We start from the raw sequence: 5,066 nt of genomic DNA, 5'->3' as shown, positions 1-5,066 counted from the left end.
AGCTCTTTGCTCTGAGGTCCCTCTTTTAGATTCTTAAAAGTGAAGGAGCCTTAAAGGCATTCTGTTTGTTCGTTATATCTACAGATGCTACTAAGAATCAGTGGTGACTATATGCTGTCGATTCCAACAGCACCAGGATACACGGAGATCCTGCAGGCACATGGCATCCTGACACCTTCCTTGTGTGCTCGTAAAAGAAAAAAAATAAGAAGACAAACACTGTGCTCCTTGTACCAGCCAAGAGTGTACAGACTTTGAGGACTTCCTGTGCAGACTTGGTGATCCTCATAAAACTAAGGACTACACATTGAAATCTGTTGATTTGGGGGAGCATGGTTTTATTCTTGGAACATATTAGTTTCTACAGATAGTTACCTTACTATAATGTAGCCAAGATGAAATCACACCACTCTGAAGCAAGATGAAAATGCTGTTGACAAATTTTTTTCAGTCAATCTTAGAAAAATAAGAGAGACTAATTTGAGAATAATAAACTGATTTTTTTCTTTTTTTTTTCCATGATAATGCATGGAAGAAGAGGAAGTTATTGATGCAGGACTTCAGATGTGCATTCTCAATCACACACAGAGTCATCTTATTGATATGGGTACAAACAAGTTGTTTGTTGTGGAAAAATAGAAATAAAAAGCTGTAAATGACAAAGCCCCTTCAACGCCTTGCTTTGTCCTGTTCCTTTGCGCAGTGATCCAGGCAGGCCCCATGAGTGCACCTGGGAAGGAGTGGCCCAATAGGAGTCATTCTTTTGGATCATTTAGAATCATCTCCATGGAAGAAGAAAGAGGAAACACAAGACAAAGACAAAACAATACTATCAAGTGAGAGACCCAACACAAAGAATTCAGGCCTAAGGTAGTCACCTTTACTGCAAGGGAATTCTTTCCAAATAAACATTTAGCTGGGCTGGGCACAAGGTACACATCTTTAACCTCTGAGCTCAAGAGGCAGAGGCAAGCCGAGCTCTGTGGATTCCATGCCGGTGAGGGATGCATTTAAAAAAAAAATCCCATATTAGGATTCTTTCAAGTTACTCCATATATTAAGCCATCCACTTTTTCCTTTATTGAAGTAAGTTTATGCCTTGATTACATTTTTTTTAAAAGGCTAGCATAAACTTTATTTTATATCAGTTTTATTTTATAGCTCTAATTTGATATTGAGTATCTGGAACACAAGAAAATATCAATGCACTTTATTAGGAATTTTCTGGTACATATATATGTGTGTGTGTGTGTGTGTATACATATATATATATACATATATATATATGTAACCTTTAGTAATCTCTCTCTCTCTATATATATATATGTATATATATATATGCATCACAATGTAGAGGAAATACTTCTTCAAAGGCTTATTTTTGGGGACTGGGTAAATAGTTCAATCAGTAAATGGCTTGACTTGCAAGAACCTGCATATCACTTTAGTCACTAGAACTCACATAAGATAGTAGGTAGCCTGCAAGCTTAACATTTCAGCTTTGGGAAAGGAGAGACAGGATGATACCTGTCACTTCCTGGTAAGCTGGTCACTTCTAAGTGAGCTCCATGCTAGTGAGAGAACGTATCTTGAAAGAGGTGGATGGCATTTCTGAGGATGACACCCAAGGTTTACATGCCTCTCACACTCACACACACACACACACACACACACACACACACACACACACACACACTGGAGTGTGCACACATGAATTCACACACTTGTACACATATCCATATGCATGTGTGCACGTGTGTACACATAGACACAAACATGCACATACATATACACATGAATAAAGACAAATTAAAATAAATACATAAGCTCATTTTGTAAATGAACAAGTGACTTGAATAGACACTTCCCTCAAAAAAGAGAAACTATAGATGTCAGCAGTACATGCAAAAGTGTTGGATGTTATTACTCACTGGGGAAATGCAGATTGCCTACTGAGATGGCTAAAGGAGAAACACAGATGATACCAAATGCAAACAATCGGGTCTTTCACACACTCTAGTAGCAAAGCCACTCTGAAAAACAGTTCAATTGTATCTTTGTGTATTTCTCCCAAGAAGATGAAAGCTTATGTTTATACAGAAGCCTTTACAGAGATGCTCACACCAACAGTTCTTGTAATAGCAAAAGACTGCTTGCAACACACAGGTCCTCTGATGATCAACATAATTTTACAGTGGGATGCTACCCAGAAGTAAAAAGGGCTAAATTGTTGAGATAAGCTTGGGTAAATCTCAAGAGCTTTATATTTAGCAGATCTGTCTCCAGGGGTTATGAACTGCATAATTCCATCCATATAACATTCTCAACGTGGTACAATTACATGATGGAGAACAGATCAGACTGGGATTGGACGAGGAGCGTTAATGAGGAGTAACTATGGGGACTTCTTTAGAGGGGCCAATCCCCTTTCTGAAAAAACCTTTGCATATAAAGACAGTGGCTGACAAAGATCTAAAATCTCTTGGAGGGGAAGTGGTGGAGCCAAACATTGATCCCAGAGACTTCCCAACAGACAGTGCCTGCTTTTCACAGCAGCTTTCATAATAGTTTCACAGAGTGCAGCCTCTCGCCGAATTGAGAGAGTCATATCCGTGTACGCCATTATTCAGTATAAGTTTAACCATCACTAGGGTAGTTACAATGAGATGCAGATGAAGAATTCCCAGGCTCCTCAGCCATCACTATATGGCACTTCCTATGTAACACCTCTCAACTGGACTCCAGGTGGAGACGTGAAGGGAGAAAGAACACTGCTCAGAACAGCTATCGTTGCACAAGCCCACCTAGTCTAGACTTTTCTCACTGAGCTCTCGCATGGGACCAGAGACTGCCTTACTCTAGAAAGGAGCACACAGGTACAGTATTTTATGGTTCATTATTTTATTGCTCTTGCATTTAAAAGTCGTGCACCTCCTTTTTCAATATAAGCACACAACCTCTCTGTCAGATGGAAGTCACACGGTGTTTTATCTTGGTATTTCAATGCATGGTGAGATTTCCTCCTGTCATTGCCACATCCACCTTAATGTCCAGGCAATCAGCTCCCAGAGATCTGGGTGGCCGCCAAGAAAGGGTGCATTCTCTTGTCTATTTAAAGTGCCCTTGTTATTCAAAAAGATTACATTCTATTAATAACAGATGCTTGGAATCTTCCTTCTGCAATATACTGTAATTAACAATGCAAATGTGAAATAAAATCTCATTATTTATCAGATAGACGTGAGCAGGTGATTATGTACTTAGAGGTCTAAAATGCATAATGAAAATGCACATAGCTAATTGTTTCTTAAGGCATATCCCCCCGGGCTCCAGAAAAGTTAAATATAAAGCTTGCCTGCCTCTCTCTTATTCTCTAATCTAGTGCTATGCATAGTCCCTCTTTTTTCCCACTCCACTGATGCTTATCTTCAATAAGGTAAAATTTCTAGCATCAGGGCCAACTGAGGAAAGGTGTTAGAGACCATATACAAGTGATATATTTCTGTTTTCCGAAATGCTTGTATAACTCAAGGAAATGAGACAGACCAGTTTTATTAACCATTTTGAAAAATTCTGTTTGAAGGGAAAGCACTCCTGGATGGGGCACTTGTATATCAAATTTCAAATGTAAGTAAGCTTTTATAGCCAAGCTGTAAAAATCGTCATTTACTGTACAAATACTGCCAAATCTTAACCATAACCCTGCTAAAGAGAGACTATTATAACCTACACAGATCATTGTCATGTAATATATTTACCGCAAGAGAGGTTGTTGCCCCTCGGGCTGGGCAAGTTGTTCCCTCAAATGAGGCTATGTCCTGTACAGAAAGCCTAACACATGGTCAGCCAAGGCAGATGGCTCTCTAGGATGGCTGTTTTCTGTCACCTTGACACAAGCTGAAGTCATCTGGGAAGAGAGAACCTCCACTTGGAAAATGTGCTCACCAGATCAGCCTGTGGGTCCTGTGGGCAAGCTTGTGGTGCGTTGTCTTGATGGTGATGGATGTTCGAAGACCTAGCTCACTGAGGGCTGTGTGACCCTTGGGCTGTAAGAAAGCAGGTTGAGCAAGTCATGGAAGCAAGGCAGAGTTCCATTATGGCCTTCCCATCAGCTCCTGTCTCTAGGTTCCTGCCCTATTGGTGCACCTGTCCTGACATCCCTCAGTGACAGACTGTGACGTGCAAATGTGAGGCAGAGTGAGCCTTTTCTTCCTCCAGCTGCTCTTGATCACTGTGTTCTCTCACAGCCATTGGAACCCTAATAAGACATGTTAGCATGGCAAAATGGCACACTCTGGGAATAAATTTATCAGGGGCCAGCTCCCCCTTCAATATTCTTTACCAAAAATACATAAAGATGCATTTCTCCCAGGATACTGTATTACTCACCTAGAGGAGGCTCCTCTGTCTGATAGTGCTCTCAGTCTAAATCCTCAGATAAGAAGCCTCTTTCAGTTTTTCAAGTTTGCAAATGCCCCAATTAAAGGAAGGAAGTCTCCCTATGCCAGCCTGCGCACAGAGCTGACTGTCCTGGGGATTGGTGGCTGGTAAGACAGAATACCTTCCTCAGACATTCCTGAAGCATCAGCATCCCAGGAGTTGCAGCCCAGCCTCCTGCCTCAGTCTCTTGGTGCTGTGACCAAATTGGGGGTCTTATCAAGGAAGAGATAAAATAGAGACAGACTCCTCTAAAAGCAGATAGTTCTATGACAAAATCATAAAAGGCCTTTGAAGGTAGCCACATCTATAAGTTTGTGTGGCAAACCAAGAATCAGTAACACAGGAAAACACACCAAAGTCAGGTAAATGGAGAGATGTGTGGCCATTGTAATTGTGTTAGAAGCTATTTGGAGAAATACCTGGTTTACTTAATTTGAAGAATGCAGACCTAGATTGTGTTCTAGGCATCTGATAGTCTAGAGGTCATTTTGTGACCAAGAAGTATGAACACACTCATAGGTTTATGTGTTATTATTGTCACTTTGAAAGTCCTCAAAAGCAAGAATTTTGTCTTCAATGACTGATACAATTTTGAGCTAATAAATGTCCTTAAGGGTATTTATTTT

The sequence above is a fragment of the Mus caroli genome, chromosome 11 (genome assembly GCF_900094665.2).
Source record: "Mus caroli chromosome 11, CAROLI_EIJ_v1.1, whole genome shotgun sequence".
In the NCBI taxonomy this organism is placed as follows: Eukaryota; Metazoa; Chordata; class Mammalia; order Rodentia; family Muridae; genus Mus; species Mus caroli.
Note: the sequence above shows the minus strand (reverse complement) of the source record.